General features: G+C 40.2%; 1 protein-coding gene across 3 annotated transcripts in view; it reads left to right on the forward strand.

The window, feature by feature from the left end:
- The first annotated feature begins 13,839 nt into the window (after positions 1–13,839).
- The window catches only part of CEMIP2 (cell migration inducing hyaluronidase 2), a 49,655-nt gene continuing 40,625 nt past the window's right edge, over positions 13,840–22,869 (forward strand). The window contains exon 1 of one of the 3 annotated variants that reach the window (XM_036403146.2): positions 13,840–13,966. The gene's annotated coding sequence lies outside the window, so the exon portion shown is untranslated. Of the gene's footprint in view, positions 13,967–19,408; positions 19,712–22,869 lie in introns of those variants that run through there. The other 2 variants (XM_036403145.2, XM_036403147.2) reach the window with 2 other exon arrangements.

The raw sequence follows: 22,869 nt of genomic DNA on the forward strand, positions 1-22,869 counted from the left end.
TGAAACACCTAGGTTAATGATTTTTTGAATAGGGCAGCAGCAGAGAAGCAGCTAAATTAATAATGTCAGACTTCAAAGGCTCTTGATCATTAAGTCACAGGTTGCCAGATTGTTTATTGTGATGTTTTCTGCTGTGACAATACTCGAATCACAGCAACTGCCACTGCTCATCTGGCCAGTCTTCCCTTGAGTTTAGATTATCCCTTAGCTTCACACAAAGTTCCATTTCTTCCTGAAGGCTCTTTGTTGTCCCTTGCACCTCTTGTCTCGCTGCCCCTGTCTTAATCTCTGTGCGGCCCAAGCCCGTCTCAGAAAGCTTCCAAGCAGCAGCCAGAAGTGGATGAGGCTCCAAGGACTCTACAAATCCATTCTGCATTTCAGTGGCACAGAGAAGCACAGACAAGAAGGGACTTGCTGCAACAAATGTTCAGCTATTCCTGCTTTCATAAGGAGACTTTGGTTGCCAAGTAGCCCAAAGGCCAGAGGAAACAAACCTCCTCCTCCTCTTATCTGCTCCTAAGTATTTCTCTTCCATCTTGGTGTGGGAAAAGAAAACAACAGGAAAGGGAGGATATGGAAAATAGGATGTTCCACTGGAGAAAAAGAAAAAGATTTAAGGTAAATTTTTGGCCTGGTGAAGGCCTAAAGAAGGATCTGCAGATTAGAAGCAAGGAGTTTGTGGTTAGGTAGTGGAAAGCAGAACCAGCAGAATGAGACAGAAAAAGGGAGATGCTGGGAGAAGTGAGAGATTTTGGCAGAACTAGGCAAAATGAGGAAAAGGAAAAAGTGAAAAGAAAAATGCAAAAGGAGCTTAAAGCTTTTGTCTTTTCAAAATAAAACTTTTTTGAAAGAAAAATGTAACTAATCCGAATGGGACTGGAGCAATTAGTAGATGGAGAAGTGCCAAATATAATGAAAAATAGAGAGGAAGAAGGAAAATGTAAAAATGAAAGGAAGTGGAAAAGGGGAGGGGGAACACCCTACATTACTTCTATTTTCCAATTCCTTTGTTTTGTCATATGTCCTTGGGAAATCAGTTTATTGTGATAAAAGAATTTATGTCTAACAATGGCATCTCCTCTTCTCCTCTGTGTTTACGCACTGATACTGTTACTGTGCTAGGGCTAGACCAGTGACCTCCAAAAGTTTTTGATCATGCACCTCTATCAGTAAGACCTTTTTAAGCATGTACCCATAATAGAGGCATATATATTTATTTATAAATTGTACACATATTCCATTAATGTATTATGTACATCTAAAAACATTTACCAAAACAGGAACTAAGATAATGTGAGATAAAGATGAAAAAAAACAGTATTTTGAAAATTTGCTTTTTTTTTTTTTTAATTTTATTTTATTTGTTAATGCTAGAACCCATATTTCTTCATTGCACTGTATTGACTGTATTGTCTGGCATACATCCTGGATTGTACATTTCCCTGCCACACACATAATTTGGAGAGCACTAGACTAGACACTAATGCAATGTCTAAAGCCTTGTGATGAGCTCTCTCCAAAGCTATTGCTTACATTTCTGATGGCCTTGGTAAGGAAGGTGAGGATGTGGCCTCCTTATCACAAGACGCAGAGCTGCCTCAACTATTCATAAGTGTTTTGCAATACTGCACAGAAATGGATTTAGAAATAGCTGGTTAGGACCAGTCAAAATCATTGACAAAAATAGTCACCTGAATTTTCCATGTTGTATTGTCTTACATTTACCAGCTACAATGAAAAAAAATTATGGTTTCCAAAAACAAAAGCACAACTTACTGAAAGCAGTGGCCATGACTTCAGAAGATTCTAGTCCAGTTACAGCCAAAGTAGACCTACAGCTATTTGATAAAGACATTAAGAATTCAATTTAGTCTTTTATATTTTCCTAAGTTTCTTCTCAAAGTAGGATCAGGAAATTGAGTTGTGGACACCCTTTTAATTAGACCTGCAATCATGCTTTCAGTTGCACAGAGAAGATTAGACCCACTTTTTCAAGCATAACTTGATTTATATATGTTGACTCTTGGTTTTCAAATGTGTTTGACAGAACACATTTGAAAGTAGTGTGACATTCAAAACTTCAATAATAAATTATACTGGGCTTTCTTGCAAAGGGTAAGCCCCAAAAAAGCCTTTGTTTTGCTGTTTTGCCATGTGCTTTCCTGTGGAAATTCATATAACAAAGGTTTTGGGAAGGTAAGAGCTGTAAGAATATAAGCATAGGCTTGTATTTAAAGAATATTTCTTTATATTTGTTTAACAACAGTTATACTTAATGTTTGTATAATTCATTTTCTTATGTCTAGAAGCAGCAATTTGAAGCAGTAACAAAAGGTAAACACTGATAGTGAAAGGAAGCTATGATAAAACTATGGATTGTTTATAGGTATTTTCAGGCTAGTTTATATTTGAATGCTTTCTGACCTTCTTTGTGCCCTATGCTGACATAGACTTGAATTACCAAACATCACGTTTAACATCCTAGCCTAATAAATCTTTGTTGCCAGCAGATTATCTAATGCAGTCTGCAGTTCAGTCAAAAGGCTGGGTTTAAATGCTCTAAAAATGTAGGAACTTACGCCAGCAGAAAACCTGGCAAATTATATTAACCTCTTTAGTCAAACTTACACTTACATTTCAAATATGTAATTGGATTTTGGCATCAGATGGGAGGTTTCTGACCTTATATGTTTCCTTGTAAGAGTCCATCAGTGCTATTGACTGGTCATGTCAATGGCTTAAGGACCAGAATGGAGAGATCCCAAAAAGGTGTGTTTAATCTCCCTATCCCTGACCTTTCTGCTGGGAATATTGGAAAAGTCTGTAATGATTACAAAACAGACACTGGTTTGCACTGACTTGGACTGAGAAGATTGCTTGTCTTCAGTATGCTTCCCCAAGGTGGTATCAGGCAATTCCTCTGTACTTTGTTTTCAACGCACTTTATAAACACAAATCCATCATTCTTTTAATCTGCTGGAGTGCTGGTTGAAGTTGACTCAAACATAAAAGGGTCTGTATCCTGTTGGGCCTCTGCTATCCTTTAAGTAGTATTTAATGGTTGTACTGTTTGTGAGACAATACTGGCAGAGTAGTAGGAAGACTCTACTGCATTGTGACTTAGATCATTATCAATCAGATAAACTTTAGAAAGAAAAAGAGCCCTACAGAGCTGGTTTTTAGATTTAGTTATAAATAGAATGCATTCTATAAAATTTTGTATGAGATCCATTTTACAGAGGATGTTTATGAGTCTTTTCAAAAAGGAAGGGACAGTAAACTCTTTAATATACTAATTAATATATTGAAAACATATGTTGGGCCATAAAAAGTCTTGAGTTTATCCTTCTCCTGTAATACAAACTAACCCAATTCTTTTTAATTAACCTCCTGTGTTTTGAACTGTCAATGGACACAAAAGTTGTATTTCCAAGCTCCAACTTCAAAACAGAGGCTAAAGTACTTCATTTTTAAAAGAAAGCTTAGTTTCTAATGTAACCATAGCATTCTAAAGAATAAGAGGGTATAGAGATTATAAGGCAGATGTAATTAAACTTCAAGATAATGAAAGGGTCATGAGAGCAGACAACACCAGATAAGCTTGAGTTTCCACATTGATTTATGGTGCTGCTCCTTGCAGAACCAATTTGAGATTCTGCAAGCTGGGTCTTGAGGATGTCAAGGACAGGTGCATGAGGTTGTAACCAGTGGGTACCTTGGTGTATATAACATGGGAGATCACAGCTTTGGCTTCTATCTGAGTTTAACCCATTTGTATTTCAGGGCAGATTAAAAAGAAAGATTAAAAATGTTTGTGTCAGCCAGACATCAAATGTAGCAGTGTGCTGCTCTAGATTTACCCAGTCCATATAAGATGCAGCTTTGTCATTGCTAGTGTTGAGAAGATCCTTAAGCCACAAAAAACTTTGTGCTAAAAGTTCTGTTTCTTCTAGTTACTGTGGAAAGTCTAGGAATCATCTTTTTCAGTGCAATCTTATTCCATAGCCATGTTCATATCCAAGAAAGCTGCATTCACCTAACAGTTCTATTCAGATCTTAAATACTTCTCTAACTTGAGTTCTAGCTCAAGACTAGTCCAAAGAAAAGAACAAGCCTCCTGTCAAGTTTTGGGTGTTGTCAACTGCATATGAAAAAGTCAGCATTTTATTCACAAAAAAAAAAAGAAAGAGAAAGGTTGTAACTGTCTGCTGTCCTCTTTGAGGGAACATTTGAAAACATGGCTAGTGAAAAGGACAGCATGTATGCCAGGATAAAATTAAATTCCTTAAAAGGGAGGAAGAAATTCCATTTGACTGGCAAGCAATTCCAATTAGCAAGGAAGTATGTGTTCCACTCCAGGTTTGAATTGGAATATAGCATTAACCAACAGCTGTGAGGAGTTATTAGCCACACTAACATTTCTTTTTCCAATTAGTAATAAAGTGTTTACTAATATTTCCCTTTAAAATGTGGTACTCAGTTTCAGGATTAGCACCCATGAGACACACAGGAGCCATTCACATCTCATGCCTTTCGTTATACCAGTCAGCAATCTGTTATTAAGTTGATACGCATATTTTGAAACTTAATTGTGCAGCTGCAGGCATTCCGAGACAGATATTAAGATTCTTTGAATATATTTTTATAGTATCTTGCAAGAAACTAGGACACTGGATCATAAATACATCAGATAAAATTGGATTCCGTTTTGGGGATATGAGAGATAAATAGTAAATCAAAGTTTAAACTCTGAAGACCAAATAAACCCATGTACTTAAAAAAAGTAGAGTCATTACTACTGAATAACCCTTTAGATATGTATTTAGCAACATATTCGTGAGTATTTGCTACACAAGATTGATGGATCAGGTAATACTGCTTCAAATTCAAAAATATTCTATGAGAAGAGGTCCTAAATAACAGCATGCAAAGAGATTTGTGTCTATATATGTCTGATTTTAATTCATTATCTGCACATGAAGTCAACACTTTGAAAAGTGGAATAAGTTTTAAAAATTAATGTGATTTCTGTACACTCTGGCATTCAGAAAATTTATGATTTGCTGTCACATTTCTCTGATTCCAAAAAAGTGTCTTCTTTCCCTGGTTTCATGTGAGAGACTTATGAAGCTGACCAAAGGTAACCTGTTATCAAAAAAGCAAAATAAACAGACAGAAGCCTCTTTCAAAGTCTTTTTGTTAAAATGACACACCACAAAGATTAAGTTAATATCCAATTCTGGTGGCTTGACCTTGGCTGGATGTCCAGTGTCCACCCAGCCACTCTATCACTCCTTGACTGACAGAAGTCTGTTCCAGTGCAGGCTTCCCACAGGATCACAGCATCCTTCAGGCATCACCCTGTTCCAGACTGGGGCTTCAGGAGCCACAGGTAAGCTGCAGGTGGATCTCTGCTCTCCTGTGGATCTCCATGGCTGCAGGGGGATCGCCTCACCAGGGGCCGCAGAGGAATCTCTGCTCCAGCTCCTGGAGCACCTCCTACCCCTCCCTCTGCAGGTCTTTTTCTCTCAGGTATTCTCACTCCTTCCCAGTGCAATAATTTACATTTATGATTTGATTTTTATCTCCTGAAAGGTGTATGATTTAAAACAGTAATGTAAAAAATTGTTAATTACATAACAAATGAAGTAAAATAACAATCTATAACCATATAATAGTCCTTTCTGCATAGCAAGGCATTTGACTTAAGGCATCCATAAATTTGGGAAATTACTGTATCCCGCTCTTTGTCTTTTTGGTTAGCCAGAATGTAAATGTCTAAGAGTTTATGTCCAATTGCTGAGTGCTTCAAGGAGAGGATACAAATTTTCCCAGTCTCATACAGTTGTTCTGACCAGCCTGTCCAGCATGAATCTGGTCCATGGACCGGGGGAGGTTTAGTCCAAAGCCTGCATGAATCTCACCCCTGCAGCAGGGGTGAAAGCTGCTGCATTGTTTCGGCCTCGTATGAATTTTAGTCTGAACCCATGAAAAGGTCTAATCACTGTGTAACTCAGCACCATTGGTGATTCCTTGTGCTTGTAAAAAGTGTAAATATATAGTGGGAAACACCAGGCTTTATGAAGGATATTGTCCAAATAAGTCTTTTAGACAGCCTCTACCATACATAAAGCCAGCAAGACCTTTTCTGTGCAGTCATTACCTTTGAGTCTCTAGAGGCTTGGTTGTGTTTTTTTTTTCTTGTAGACACCCTCCCCCAACTCTGGCATTGTTTTTTCCCAGGAGGGGACTTCAGTTAAGCCTTTAATCTCTATAAAGACTGTGCTGTCTAATTCAGAATGGAGAAAATTGCTTGGAGAGATATTAAACCTTCACTGTGCTCAACTTGAAGTTTCAGTTGAAAAATCATTGTCTAAGTTATCTTTCCTGTCAGAGTTTGATGTACAATCATAATAATGAAGAATGTTTCTATCTGTAGTATTTTTCTTTATTTTTTTCCTGTTCTCTCTTTTCCATGCAGCTTGCTCCATGGAATTTTGCAGAGGTAAGACTTAACTAAAAAATGTTGATGTCAATCCCACATGTACAACTGCCTGGCTAAGTAAATACGCTCCCACTGAAAAAAAAAAAAAAAAAAAAAAAAAAAAAAAAAAAAAAGGAAATAGGCTAAGGGAGTGGAACCAAAAAGCAAGAGAGAAACATAAGATTGGTATCAAGAGAACTTGAAGGAAAATTAAAGAGTCAGCAGGAAAGAACTTCCCCGACTGAGTAGCCTTATGTGTAAAAAGAATGGCAAGCTTGCACTGAGAACGTTGTCTTGCCTTCAGCAAACAACCGACTTTGATAGGTATTTTTTCCTGTCTTTTTTTCTCCCTCATTGCTTACCTAAAATCTAATGACAGTATTTGAGGAGAAAACAGGAAACTGATGGCCTATTTTTTCCAAAGGGCTGGTTTATGGCAAAGGTTATAATTTTTGAGTTGCTCCTATTTTGCAATTGGCACAGAACAGGAACTTGCTGTTCAGAACAGAACAAGAACAATCAGAAATGCAGCTCCTTCTCAAAAGCTTGCTGATGTGATTGTGATAGCATATGGCACTTACAGGTTGTTGGGAAATCCAAAGCGACGTTTATGTACACAATTACAGGCTCTAAAGAGTTACTGTTCAGAAATACTACTAAGAAAACATCAATGGAATATTCAATGGTGACCACAAAGCAATAGGATTTTAGATATGATTTAGGGAGAAAAATACAATGAAAATAAAGCACTTTTTCTAAATCTAAGGTACCCATATTCTGGAGGATGCTGCAATTCTCTTTCTGTCTTCTTTAAATAAACAGGCAGCAAAATTGGCAAAAGAAAAATAAAGATGCTGAAATATAAAACAGTTTCCATGAAAGGGACAGAAAAAGATGTTCTGTTAATACATATATTATTATCTCAATGAGCATGAGAGAATTTGATGGCATGTGAATAGGGAATAACTTTCTTTCAATGTAAGAACTATGGGGTATCATAAAAGATAAGTGGAACCTCTGAAAGAGATACTTCTTGTTACAAGATAAGCTTCTTGCAACTCATATGCCCCATGTAGTTACCACAGAGCTCCTTGTCACAGGACATCATGGATGGTAGGAACTTACCTAGAAGTAGGTAGAAGGCAACAGATTCTTTAATAGAAGCTGGTAAAAAGCAGCATATCAACGGTGACACAGAGCTGCAAATCACTTGAAGAAGGGGAAGTAGTCTATCAAGTTTTGATGTATGTTTACTTATCTTTTAAAAATATATTCTTGCAATGGCTTGTCAACAGCTGTTGGAAAGAAGATACTTTGCTAGATGAATGTCTGCTTTAGTGTAGAGTCCTGTTTTAACATGAATTTATGGTTTTGTAAAGAAACAGTAATTATCATGGTGCTTTCACCTCAGTCTCTTGTTTAAAGAATTGATTTTTAAAAGTAGCATGATTTTTAGGATTATTGAATATCTCAACCTAAACCAAATGTTTAAGGATCATGTTCTGCAGGATTGCAAATGCATCTCAGAGAATCAAAGTATTCATTTCTCTTGGGCAAAAAAATACTTATTGTTTTTACATTTGGCTGTCATTCATATTAGACACTTCAGTTCCTGGAGCTTTTTCGTAAAAAAAAATCAAAAGGTCAGGATGACATCCTAGGCACAGAATCCAACAGATAACTTTTCCTGTCAAGTGATTCACATTTGTATTTGTTCTTCCTAAAAGGAAAAAGGTTCAGTCCGTCATTTGGTGACACACTCTGTTGGCAGAAAACTGAAAATTTACTGGAAACAATCCCCTGTCATTTTATATACGTGCATTATTACTTTGTTACAAAACAAAGTAAGCATAAGTGCTTTATTCTACAATGTTACTTAAACACGTGTCAAATGTGTTTCTGCTGAATTTCACAGAAGTTTTTATAAAAGAATGACATTTTGAGGACTATGGTGTAAATGTGAATAAACAAGCTCAAAGCTTTCTAAGAAGATTTACATTAGCAAATCATCATGTGCAAGAAATGTATCTTGTTGTGTTTGATGGAGAGTTCTGTTTTGAACTTGGTTTTAATGCCATAGAAAACAATGTTATCTTAGTGTCCTAACGTTGCACTTTACCTTTAAATATTTTCACTTACACATTGTTCCTATGTACATATGTTTCTTCTGGAACAAAACACGATACCAGCGAATACAGGTTTTTAGAAATTTCCATATCTGGTTTTCGCACCAATTTAGAAGCATTACAACTTAATTATTTTCCAAATGTTTAAATGCTTTTAAAATAAATAATATTCCTGAGCATTTCACCTTGTGAAAATATTTATCTTTCTCCTCAATCAGATATATAATAAGTAACCATAAGAGCAGAACACTTAAATGTATTTCTCTACAGTGGAAGTCAGACTCTCTGTCTCCCTCAAAAATTAAAAGAACCCAATTACATCATGTTTCTGGCTTACTAGTATGTGAATGCAAATCAGAAATCTGTGTTTTAAGCTCTGCTCTTCTTGTAAAATTCACAGAGTTTTAACCAAAATCATTCTCTGTTAGGATAAGAACAAAATAAAAAATTTGGGACTTAAATTTATCACATAGAAACATTATGTGCACAATTTAAAAGCAATTGCACCAAGCACATGGGATAAAAAGCAAACGGTCATAAATATTTCAAATAGTCTCAACCAAAGTCTAGCAGGCAATTTGTAAGAAATTATGCACTTAACGATTTTTACATTTACATACAATTACAGAATGCCTCATAATTAAAAATTTCTGACAGATCTTAAAAAAAGTCTGTAGACTGTGGCTCATCTCATGAGCACAGCACTCCAAATACAACTCTCATGGATCTGACTTAGCCATTGTTTGTGTTTATTGACCAAACAAGCAACTAGAACCAGCAGTCCTTATGGCTTCGTTTCTGGTCACTCATTTGCCAGTCAATTTCCATCAATATTTACCTTAAATGCAAGGCAAATTTACTGCTGCACTTAGCTTGTAAAATTCACATAAATGTCAACCCAATTCACATAAAAATAAATATTAAAGTGACTTGGAAGGTGGACACCCACTGTGAGAAACTTTCCCAAGGAAAACATTTTTAAATATGGAAGACAATCACAATCAAATGTTTTTAATAATGTTGGAATAAAATCTAAACAACAAGTAGATACTTGTTTCTTAGTGTGAATGAATGAATGAATTGATTTGGTAGGGAATTGTGACTTTTTTTCTGATGATATTTAAAATTGGTGTAATACGGCTTCGTTGCATTTTGTCTTTCATCAAACTGCACTTTAGGAGTGTAAAACGCAAAATACAGCTTTCTGGTATTTTGCCTACTCATATTGGCTTTGTGATTTTATTGTTTTCTTCTTTTCTCCTTTTGTTTCAGTTATGTGCTCCCCTTCATGTGTTCCATCTACGTACATCTGCTTCCCCCTCCCATTCTTATGTGTTCTTAATACTTATTTTCAACTATTCTTTTAAAACCCTGATGTATTAATTCTCCTTTCACCCTTGAATGCAACCTATAATACTCCATTACACAAGTTTTTAAAGTATTTTGCTGATTTGCTATCAATATTTGATTACTGAGGAGGAAATCTAAAAGCCACTAAAATTATATCAGGTTTTGTTGTTGGTTTTCCACAGTTTTTCATCTTTATATGACCCAGAATCTTAAAATTCTGACAAGTTTCTGCACGGTAAAAAATTTGGAAACATACAAAGTGACAGAGGAGAAGGACAGGTAGGATCTACCAGATCTCAGAAATAGGTCACACCATTTTGTAAACCTGCAAAAAGTAAATCAGTTTCATATGGGTTGTCTTGACACACAGAAAAAAACACATTGGCTCTTCAGTGAGCAGGGGAAGATGATGCACTAAATCTGCTTCTGACTAAATTTGGTTTAATTCTCTTTGCTTAAAACTCTACATTCCCCTAATATGCATTGTGCACTCTTGTCTTCTCTCTTAAACTGTTGTTATATTTTATTAACTACTGTTACCTTTGGTTGAAGCACAGTATTTCAAAGTAAGATCAAGTTTTTACTAAGAGCAAACCTTCCCCCAGCCCTAGGCAGTGTTTGCATTATTTTAATAACTTAACTTTTATTTTGCCACAAGTGCTTAACTTACTGAGAGTTAATTAAAAATCTGTGTGGTTTATGATAATTTAAAACATGGCTATTGTATGGAAAAGGTATTACTGCAGAGTACCTGGGACATAAGCCAGAAAGGCTTAGGTCAGGAAAGAAATAGGTACATTTGCTCTCTTATCTAAATAGAAAACCAGCAATATTTTCTAAGGGTCTGCATGGGAATTGAGAGAATAGGACATAATTTTAACTGGTAACTGCCTATACTACTTACTCCCACCTATTGCTTCCTAACTTGCTCCTTCCTCTCTCCTAGTACCTCTTTTTATTCAGAAGGACAAAAGTTGCTTCCTTCTTGCTTATTTTAAAATCATCAGACCATAGTGATGGCATCCATCATCTCTTTCAAGTCCATCTTTTGTCATTTTTAAACTTCAGTTTAATGATTTGTCTGCTGAAACCCAAAGCAGCATAAAAAAGAAAGTGATACAAAATGGAGATGCACTAATGTTTTAGTGCATCATTTGGGTTTGATGGAGAGATTTCAAATACTCAGGAAATTTCAAAGTCCAACATTTTACATACTTACAGGGTTTAGGGATTGTTTTATTCAAGTGTATCCATCATTTAAAAGCATTATTGTTGTTTGGTGATAATTCCATTCTGTAAGAGATCTGAAGCTGCCTAAAAGGAGGTCATAGTGAGGTGGGTGTCAGTCTTTTCTCCTGGATAACAAGTGGCAGGATGAGAGGAAATGCTATCAAGTTGCACCAGAGGAGGTTTAGACTAAATTTTTTGATTTTCTTTTTCACAGAAAGGATTGTTAAGTGTGTTGGAGTCACTATCTCTGGAAGTGTTCAAAAAAGCTGTGGATATGGTGCTTGAGGACATGGTTTAATGGTGAATATGCTTGTGGTGCTAGGTTGACAGTTGGACTTAATGATCTTAAAGGTCTTTTCCAGCCTTATTTTTTCTATGGTCCTATGATCTAGTGCTTTTATAGCTCAAAGGTGTTTGTGGCCTGCCTGAGACTGAAAAGAATGTATTATGTGGGTTGTCTAAAATATACATACATGTGCACTCCTACACACATACCTAATGCAATATATTTAGTTGCAGACTATTTAAGTATGTAGAAATGTTTTACCTTATGCCCCTATATAGTAGTACTGGCAAAACATTAATACTTGGGTATAACGAAAACAACCTTTTTTTCAGGCTTCTGGCTGAGAATGTTGATCAGCAGTCTGTATTTCTTCTTTCTTTAGACAAGTATATAAGAAAAGTAAATAATTTCTGTTCCTGGACTAATATCTTTCTAGTAGATAAGCAGTGCTTACCTTCAGTTTAATTCCAGCCAAAGTAATAGGCAAATGTAAGTATTCAGTTTGCATATGTTTGTTGAAAAGAGTCAAAGTTTTACAATTACATGTGTTAGAATGATTGTGCTCCTGGCCTAACAAAGGAAGAATAGAAGTAGAGACACACTGTAAAAGCCAACATGAAATTGTCTTATTCATACACCTACAGGCTTTCCTCTCTGTGGTTTAGTGACAAAGGCAAGTTAGGAACTGTCTCAATCTATTTTGTGCGTATACAGGCAAATCTCTGTCTTGAGTAAATTACTGCTGTAACTCCTAGGCCTGAAGCTCAAACTGTGCAGCAGAGCTGCAGTCACAGTCTCCTCCTGAGCTAGTGCAGTGCTCCTTCCACCGCGCTCCCTGCCCAAGGACAGCTGCTATCCAGTGGTGCGATGGTTTGCAGTAAAACTGCTCAGCACCCTGCAGCCCTGGGGTGAAACATTGCAAGCAATGGGTCCGACTGTCATCTCCAAGATTTCAGATTAATGAAGCTGATTTGCAGTCTGTTATTTAGGCGCTAGATGTCTCCATGTGCTATAAGTACACCTCACCACACTGGCTATGCTTACTATGCTTTAAACAAAGAGGAAATCACTAGAGGCAAAGTTAGCAGGGCAGTGTTCATAGACATACAAGTGAGTTATCACTTTGACTTCATCTGTTTGGAATATACCCAAGGAAATAACTATGTCGGGAAATGCTTGTGTTTCCCGAAGCATTTCATTGACCCATCTTGAATCCGATCAGGGAATGCTTTTTTCTTTTTTTTTTTTTTTTCCACTGGCTCATTAGTAATGAGTGTGGCCCAACCTTGCAGCACGGAAATGGTGGGAGGTCCCAAACTTAAGAGAAGCCCGTTGTCAGATTTGCATCAAAGCTGACAGCCTGAGGTGGCCTGAGGCTTCACAGTCCCTCTTGAATGTCTATACCAACTGATGGTCTTTGCTGGGTAACAGCTTCAGGCAGGGGTTCCCTGAAATTCAGAACATTTTGGACTTTAGTTTGATTTTACTTAAAAAACAATAGAACTCGAAACAAAATTAAAACAAAACAAAACAAAACAAAACAAAAAAGCAAATCAGAAAGCGGAATCAGGTTCTTCAGTCGGCTCTTTCCCCTGGTCAGACTGCCCGGACTACAGCCGCCGTAAGTAACTCTGTGCAGCCCGCACGTACCGACAGCCGCCGCGTGTCTCTGCTCTCTGCTACTGCCGCCTCTCACGCGCTCCGGGTGTCCCTGCATCCCTCCCCTCCGGAGACAGCACAGCGTCTCTTCCCTCGCTGTCGCCTGGCTCTCGTTCCTCGCGCACATTCCACACCGCCCAGGCAGCACCTGCGCGTTTATAACTGTGGAATTACTATTATTACAAGTATTATTATCATTATTAGTAGTAGTAGTACTACTGCTGTTGTTACTATTACTTTAACACGGACATCGGCATCTAACGGTGCGTCCAGTATTTGAACTGAATATCAGCTCTTTTCCACTCTGCCCAGAGGAGAGCCGTAGGTCAGGGCACGGATGCAAAGTACCCCCCTGCTTCCTCTTGCCCCCCAGGCCCGGGCGCTGCAGGAGGCGGCGCCTGGGTCCCCCGGCAGCAGCGGGAGGCCGAAGGGATGCAGTCCCGCGGGGAAGGAAGCGCCAGGCTCGGGCCGGGCAGCGCGGCGCCCGCGGAGCGCAGCGCGGAGCTGCGGCCGGGCCGGGCCGGGCCGTGCGAGGGGCGGGCGGGCGGGCGGTGGGGGCGGCCCCGCTCCTCCCCCGGCGCGGGGGTGGCGGGAGGGCGGGAGGCGGGGCAGCGGCGGTGGGGCTCGGCCGCCTCCGCTCGGGGCCCGCGATCTGGGTCGCCCCGCGGGGCTTGCGGCCGCTGCCAATTGCGTAAGGGCGGCAGCCGAGGCGGGGAGCGGCGGGGTTGGCGAGCAGCCGGCGGCCTCCCGCCGTGTCCGGGGCGGGGAGCGCTATGCCGCCGCCCTGAGCGCGCCGCCGCCGCCCCGAGCGCGCCGCCGCGCCGGGCCCAGGTGAGAGCGCGCCCGGCCTGGCCGGAGCCAGCGCGGGGCCGGGCCGTGCCGGGCCGGCTGGGGCGTGGGCCGAGCCGCCGCGCCCGGGCGGCCGGGCTCCGCCGCACTGGCCTCTTTTGTTCCCGGGGCCGGCGGGAGGGGAGGGAAGGAGGGAGCAGAGGGAGGGAAGGAGGGAGCGGGGGCGGCAGCAGCAGCAGCCGGCAGCGGGGCGGGGAGGGCCGGGCGGCGGGCGGCGGCGGGCGCGGCTGCACTGAGGGGTCGCCCGGGGCCGCGCGGGCCCGGCAGGTGTGGGCCTGGCGGGGCCGCGGCAGGTGCGGCGGCGGGGCCGCGCTCACGGAGCCGCGGCTTTGTTGGCGCGCCCAGTCCGGTGCTGCCGTGGTCGCGGTGGAGAGCGACCGGGCTCGGGTCCGCATCGCGGCGTGGCTGCGCTGGGACTTGTCTCAGGCATCGCCGAGAGCTTGGGCTGTCGTGGAATGCCGTCCTTGTGACTGATAACCAACAGCTGCTTCATTTGCCCAGAGGCACGGAAGAAGCAGTGGGAGCTGTACATCATCCCAGCCCCTCTAAGAAAGGAGGGTGTGCAGCGATTAATGCACTGCATTTGTGCTACATCACAGCTAGATGAGGGCTGTGTGCTGAAGATTATGACCTTGTGGGTACTTAAGTGTGCATTTAGTGATACAGTTTCCTTGAAAGGGATTTTATATTTTTGAGTGGTTCTAAAAGCAGAATAGCAGACAAAGACAATGTAATATGGAGGATAAAGTAGTACTTGGTGCTTTTTTGTGGCATTAGTCTGTTTTCATGAATCACAGAAAAAGGTTTGCAGTGGCTTAGCTACTGATGTGAAATGGCCCATGGTAGCAGTAAGGAGAAGGGAGGTTCATCTTTGTTCTTAGGAGTCTGCAGCTCTTCGAGGTGCTTTGTCTACATGGATCTTGAACACTGCCTGCACAAATGTGAAGTCTTCTGCCAGATCAAGTTTGTTGGGCCTGCTCCTCCTGCACTCTCTCTACTAGTACAGCATTCAGCAGACTATGTCAGGGACTTGAGCTAGGCAAGGAGGCCAGAGAAATAAGTTATATGTAAAGCATGAGAAATACCCGCAAACACAAAGGGATTCAGGAAGAAGAAAGCGAGTGTGGAGGGGAAAAGGACAAAGACAAGGAGTCTTGTGGGGTCCATGCTAAGATGAGTGTCTTCTGGAGTTCAGTGTCTGGTCTCAGCAGGAGCTGTGGTGGTGTGTGCTGTTTTGAGATGGGGATATATGTTTTCCAGTGGCACACTGTGGGTTTTTTAATTACAAATATTAAAACATTTTCCCATGGTATTTTTGGTGAAAGTGGTATTAAGGATTGGCTGAAGGCTTTTAGCCAGTTCGTCTGACTTGTTGCTAGTTGATAGAGACACTAACTAGTAGAAGATGCTGGCCCCTGTGTGTCAAACCTATTGATTACTGAAGGGCCTATGAAATCCTCTGAACATTCCTAGCTTTTACAGGTCCTGTGACTGGAAGTTACCTTTTGGTGGTACAGTTCACTTTTCTTCCAAGTTTACAAACCAGGGGACCAAAAAAAGGTTGTTTTTACTTTAAGTATGAATATGAAATTAGATAGAACACAAGTTGTGGGGCTGCTTTGGTTATTTTACAGCTTTTCTTTCTTTTTTTTTTTGGTTTGGGTTGATACATATTTGAATAGTTGGTACTTCAGTGGAAGTTAAGTAATGACGGGGGCAGTGGGATAGGTGCTTTTCAGTCTTATTTAAATACTTCAAAACAACATTCTTACCACCAAGGCTGTGAAGAAATGTCTGCATGCCTTGGACAGTTGGGACTAGAAATGTAATTTAATTATGGATAACTTTAAATACAAAGGACAGTCATTAGCTTCCTTTATTATATGTCCAGTGAGTTTCAGAAGTTTCATTAAACAGTTTTAGCAGACTGGTTTTGTATATTTTGAGGTAACTCCAGTTTCTTCCTGTGGAAGTCTTGTTTGCAGAAAATGAGCAGTGACTCAGTTTTATTTATCTTACCTGTTGAATAGGACAGAGCTGTTTGTTTCTGTGCCTGTGGGACGGCTCTGGCTACTCTGTGCTAGGACAAGGCTCCATCTCCTCTTGATTCTGCCTTGTACTGGAGCTGGGGGGAGCCGGGGAGGAGAGGGACCCTTGTCCCCATTGTCTGCTGGAGGCTGATGCTGTAAGGGACACCTCTGCTACCTCTGCCCTGCAGCTGAAGGAGCTCCTTGGCTGATGGGCCACATTGTGCGTGACTTCAGGGAAAGTTGTCCCACAGTATTTGTGATGAACTGTTCCTTACCTTCTGTGTGCATGCACCAGTGATTTAAAAACTTCAGACAGAAATTAGTGGGAAAATTGTCACCTAGTAAATCTTGCTTTCTGTATATTAAAAAATTAAATCATAGGAATATAATCTGAAGTATATCAGTAAGGTTCATGCTTTGCATTGGTAAGGCTGTTCCATAGAATCACCTACAGTATGTATCAAAACGTGATTAAAGTCTGTGTTGTAAATTGCAGTTTCTTGTTTGGAGTCAAACTGTGATTAGACTTGATACATTCTCGGCTTATTTTTACCAAAAGGGATTTCACTGTTGATTTAATTGAGAAATTTTTGGCAAGACAAATGGGAATGAATTATTTGTAGATGTGGGTGTAGAAATCCACAGATTTCGTGGAATAGTAATACTGAGAAATTGGAAAAGGAGTAGAAAAGTTGAGCAAAGATCTGAGGGAGAAAAGTGACGTATTTGCCAATATGGAAAGAAAATACTGAAGGCATTGAAGAATGCATACTTTAGAACTTGTAACTGATTTTATTGCTTTGTTGTGAAGTAGGTTAATGGAAGGGATGTGCTAGTAGCTCTTCTATCTTTTTGGCACATGGGATTAAGAAGAACATGTAAAAAGGAGTAGTGCAGTCATGCAAGATGACTAGCTATACCTGGCAGGATGTTGCAGTACTTGGCAGTAGGGTGCAGAGTTCTTGGAGTTTCCTAGAATGGAATTCACTGTAGGTAAGCCAAAATATGAGTGTAGCTACTAGCTCAGTAGAATGTATAACTAATGGTGGATTACTGGGCTTTGTTTTGCTGTTTGAAGATTGAGATTTTGCTGTTTTGAGATATCCCAGATATGCTGTTTGTGTTTTTTACAAAAGGAGAATTATAGCATGTTTTTTCTTTTACAAAATTCTACAAAGGTATCATATTGCGTAAGTTAAGTCACTGTTCCTTTTTCACCAGATTTTCAACTCATGTAGTTCTGAAATTTCTGAGATACTTTGGAGCCATGGATTAGGTTGGCATTCAGATACACAGTCAAGTTACTCTTCTTAGTTCATCAGTAGAAACTCTTTTCACAAGACTTTGAGCCCTCATACCTTAGCTGGTATGTGCTGTGCCCTTCTGCTACATTGCCACAATTCCTACAGCAAAATGAAAACTGTACTATATTTCAGCTACTGTGTATCAATCAGTGTGGCATATTAATGTAAGTGATCAGGTAAAGGTGTATTTTGTGTTGCTGATCTCAGCAGGCAGTTGCAGTGGCTGAGTTGAGGGGGATTTGGTCCTTAGAGGAGGAGAGGTGATTTTGGAAAAGTGAAGGTGAAAGACAGGTAAATGAGGTCTTAAAGTGTGGTAGAGGAATGACCACATCGCATCAGGCCAAGTGTCCATCCAGGCAATTACCCAGGGTCTGACAGTGGTGAGTAATAGTCATCTGGTGAAGCTATTGCATTGTGATGCTATTGCTTCCAGCTTGTGTTTCAAGGACTTCCTAAACTCGGGGCAGTGTTATTTATCCAATACTCCTCAACTGAATTATCTTCTGCAACCTTGTTGTTCCCTGAACCTGTGTTGATGTCCTGCTTGATGTCCAAAGCATATAGTACTGAGACAGGTTCAAAGATGTCTGTGTCAGCTTTTTTTTTTCCTCCTGGGAAGAGGCATGAAATGTTTTTTGCATTCTACCAGCTACTTCTGATTCTATGGACCTAGTGACATATAGCCTCTCTCTTAATCATGCATCACCAGTATGAGGAGTCCTTTGGGGATTCAAAGAGTTCTTACTGGATGTGATTTGCAGCTCTTAATTATTTTTTAATGCAGACTCATTTAACTTGGCTTTTACAAAGGCAAGACAAAAGAATGTGGGTGTGCAACTCCAACAATTCAGTTTTTCAAGCAGCATTTTTTTTGTGGTTGATGCACAGTTAAAATCTGCTGAGGCAGTCCTTCACGTGTGCAGAATGAGGGGTGACATTTCATTTATTGAAGCTTGAGTTGGACTGAAGAAAAAATTCTAAGAACTTAACAGCTTTGCCAAAGAAAGAAATCCACATGCTGATATGGAAGAGACTGTTATTATTCTGATTCTTGTTTTAAATACAACTTAAAGATGACAACCCTTTGATGATTAAGTGATATTATGAATACACTCAGGAATGCTTTGCATATGTCAGTTTACTGAAGCTAAATATCGGATCTGATTCTTTTCCCCACTGCATATTATAGTCTGTACTTTCATATATGCCTATAATCTATTTATAAGAGCTTTTCTAATTTACTAATAGATATATAATATTACTGTCCTTCTCTTTGGAGTAGGGTTGTAGGCCCAGTGATTCAAGGTAGTGCCAGAACTCAACTTCACCTCTCTGAAGTGTATTACCATTACATAAAAAATTTTCTGCTTTGAAGTCCTAGGTTGTAGTTGTTAGATTGGGATTTGTGTTTTTCTAGAGACTGCAGATATCTGTATACCACTTCTTATTGTCCGTATGAGAAGTAGTTTAAATGTTTTTCCCTGATTTTTATTTGGATTTTTCCCTACCATCTTATTCAGGTTCCCTAAGGTGAATGTGGCAAATCCATCACTTTCATGTGAAAGTTGTGGACTTAAGTGTAGCTATTTATTTACTTAAAAGTAGACTTGTACTCAGATGCATTACTGAGCTGAGGCCAAAGCGTTCTCTAAACTAACCCTCACAATGTCCCTGTGAGGCTGGTGACCGCTTTTTTGCTCATGTTACGGGCTTGGGGCCCAAGTAATCCGTGACTCATGCAGCAAGCTAATGACAGATGGGTGACTAAAATGCAAGTTTCCACTCTTGATCTCTTACACAAATTATTAAACATTTAATTTCTGAAAGTGGAGTAGTAAAAATGATTCCATTCATTTTGCCTATTTCGGCGCATGCCATATTTCCTAGTGTGCTCTTGGATGTGCTGTATTTAAGTTGTCGATAATTCATTTGTTTCTACGTGGTTTCCTCCAGCAGAATATGCTATTTTTTAAATAGTGAATGAAAAACAGAATAGACTTCCACCAATTTATAATTTACAAAGATAAACTGTGTCAAAAAGAAACAAAGGGCAGGAAAGTAGAACTCACTGGAAATGTCAGATACTGTTTTAGAAACGCTGACTACAGTTTTTTGTGGCTGCTGGCTTGTTTCTTTGTTTCAATGGGCAAAATCTGAAGCTACTACAGTTCTACTTGAGCAGACTGAAAATTGCAGTGTCTACTGGTCAATTTAGAATTCTTGAAAGCTTACCTACATGTTTGGTGTCTAGGAACTGGAAAAAACATGTCCCTTCAGTTTCTGCAGCAAGATGCATATCTGCAGCACTACAAAAATCCTCAGGCTTTGTACATAAACTTTCTGCAAGATCAGATACTTCATCTGCTGCATCAAATTCTCTGTAAGTGAAACAGGTGAGTGCTGCAGAGCCTGCTCACACAAACTGTATCTCAAGGACAAAAGCCCAGTTGTCTTTGGAGCAGGGAACCATTTTTATTGTACAAATACCCTCGGTCTTTGTCTCATCCTTAATGGTGATCTGCCAAACACCTGCACAAGAGGATAGCAATGAAATTCATGGCTCTCCTGCATGCTGTCAGCTGTCAACGTGGGAGTGGTTTTACTTGACCATAATTTCGTACTTATTCCCACAGACAAGTTCTATTCCAGAGTGTTTATTTACCTATTTCCCTTGGAATGCAATCTTTTCACCATCCTCTACCCCTCACCTCATTGTCCTTTCTAATCCATAGATAATAGCTTAATTGTTTTGCCTATCACCTAAACATATGTAGTTCAACTTTCCCTGCTTGTATATAAGTTTGAAATTTCTTCTGAACTGGAGAGAGGCTTGTGTTCTCCAAGATTTCATTAGACTAGCTGACGAAGGTTATTTCTATCTATAAGCCTCCTCTTATACATATATATATGTAAATATAATGCATGGTTTCACTTCTGTTTCTTGATGCGTGGTACTAAAGTGGTTCTGTGATTCTATACTTTGAAAGAATTGGTTTAAGAAATACGGACCTTGCAATTTTACACGTTTTCTACATGCCAAGTAATTCACTAAAGATTATTAATTGCTACGCAGGAAATTCAGAGCTTATCTTCTAAGTTTTGTAACTTTTACCATTCTTATATCTCTATTTCTTGCTGGTTTATGCTCTAATTTTCTTCTGAAAATGTGGAGCATAGGAGAAAACTTGTTGGAGGCATGCAGAAAACACGTGTGTCTAGATGTCAGTAGAGTTTCTAAAGGTTTTTCTTTGTAATTCAGTTGAGATTTTTCAGGCTGTTCTAAATAAATTTCCAACAGTTACTTAACTTAGCAGTGCATTTTACTGTGCACATACTCTTTCCAGCTTTTGTACATGGCTGGAAAAGTAGGTTCCTTCCAATATGCTGTCTGTTGTCTTAGTGAATAGGTGTAATTTCAGAATGAGGCAGGAGGAGAAAATGTGAAACCAGGAAAGAAAACATGTGGGCACCCTGTCTAGAATTGTTCTTACTGGTGAGGTGATTTGTTGACCTGAGGACTTCCAAGACACTTGAAGCATTGAAATTTGTATTTCTGTTGTGGTTGACCAGCTCGGAGGTCTACAAAGGTGTGCATGTCATGCTTTAGGAGCTTGCTTGACATCACATTCTGTTCAGTAATTGTTTCTAATTAGGAGCTTGTTAATACTGATTTCTTGTCCCTTTCCCTTTTCATGGGTTTCTCACTGCACTTTGGTTTTATACCAGACAAGTGCCTCTACCAGGAAAGTAGTAATAACTTTTGTGGTACAGAATCATTAGGTTGGAACAGACCTTCAAGATCATCAAGTTCAACCCATGCCCTAACACACCTCAGCTAAGCCATGGCACCAACTGCCACATCCAGTGTTTTTTTAAACACATCCAGCGATGGATGTGACTCCACTACCTCCATGGGCACACCATTCCAGTATTTTAACAATTTTTCTGTAAAAAGCTTTTTCTTATAGCCAACTTAAGCTTGGTGCAGCTTAAGACTGTGTCCTCTTGTTCTGTCAGTTGCTGCCTGGAGGAAGAGACCCACCCCCACCTGACTGCAACCACCTTTCAGAAAGGTGTAGAGTGTGATAAGAGTGAGTCCTTTACAGTAGAGATATCCTTTAGATAGAGAGCGAGTCTCCTTTTCTCCAGGCTGAACACCCCCAGCTCTCTCAGTCACTCCTCACAGGGTTTGTGTTCCAGGCCCCTCACCAGCCTCATTTCCCTCCTCTGGACGTGCTCAAGCATCTCAACATCCGTCCCAAACTGAGGGGCCCAGAACTGGACACAGCACTCAAGGTGTGGCCTCACCAGTGCTGAGTACAGGGGAAGAATGACCTCCCTGCTCCTGCTGGCCACACTATTCCTGATACTAGCCAGGATGCCATTGGCCTTCTTGGCCACCTGGGCACACTGCTGGCTCATGTTCAGCCGGCTGTCAACCAGCACGCCCAGGTCCCTTTCTGCCTGGCCTCTGTCCAGACACACTGTCTCCAGACTGTAGCATTGCAGGGGTTATTGTGGCCAAAATGTAGGACTTGGCACTTGGACTTATTAAACTTTTTATTAAACTCATTTTATTGGACTCTGCCCACATCCAATCATTCCAAGGTCTCTCTACAGAACCCTCCTACCTTCCAACAGATCGACACATGCACTCAGCTTAATGTTTGCAAATTTACTACTGTGTTGCATGGGGAAATATTTTTTTTGTGTATGTGTTTTCCTCCACCCTTTGCTCAGTCTTTTCCTTAGTGGTAATTGTATGCTCTGAGACTAGACAGTGTGGTAATAGGTCAGCACTAGAACTGGTGTAGTTTGATGGCCCAGATCAACAGAAGTGTGTCATTTTTTCTGGTTTCTTTTATTTTATTTTTAAGACCTATGATCCTTAAGATGTGCTTAAAGAGAGGCATGAATTATGAAGTAAGCAAACATTCTGTACAACATTTTCAGATGGTGCAGGTGTGGGAGTTTATTAGCATGTTTGACATGTTCTATTACACTTAGCATTTGACAACACAGAAGTGTAAAATATCTTGATTTTTTTCCCACTTTTTGGGTGGTGTCATGTGACATTTTGAATTATCTGGTAAAATAAGCCAATTTTTTTCCAGGAAACCAGCCCCAAAATGAGTAATGGATAAGCACACTACTTGCTTCCGAGCGCGCAGTCGTGTCTCAGGAGGTTCATATGTTATGCCCTGGTTGTACAGTGCATATGTTTCCAGTTTCTGACCGTGTGGAACAATATGGGCTTGTATGAGAGTGTGGTAGTGGCACAAGTTAAAAGTGGTGAAGGAATACTTGAGGAGACGGGAGATGTTGCAGCCTGTTCAGCGGCTCACTGCTGTCTGCAAGCTGGGGTTTGCTGTCCACATCTGTTTGCTCAGTTGTTCTGTTGACGTATCCAGACTTGCAGGTATTCACTGTTTTCACTTGGAAGCTGTGCAAAATAAACCTTTTTGTTTTTTTTTTTTTTTTTTATTTTTTATTTAAGCTAGTTTAAGCTGGCTCGGCTGATGTGAGCAGTATGAGAAGTAATTGTTTGCTT

The sequence above is a fragment of the Molothrus ater genome, chromosome Z, assembly GCF_012460135.2.
Source record: "Molothrus ater isolate BHLD 08-10-18 breed brown headed cowbird chromosome Z, BPBGC_Mater_1.1, whole genome shotgun sequence".
Taxonomy (NCBI): Eukaryota; Metazoa; Chordata; class Aves; order Passeriformes; family Icteridae; genus Molothrus; species Molothrus ater.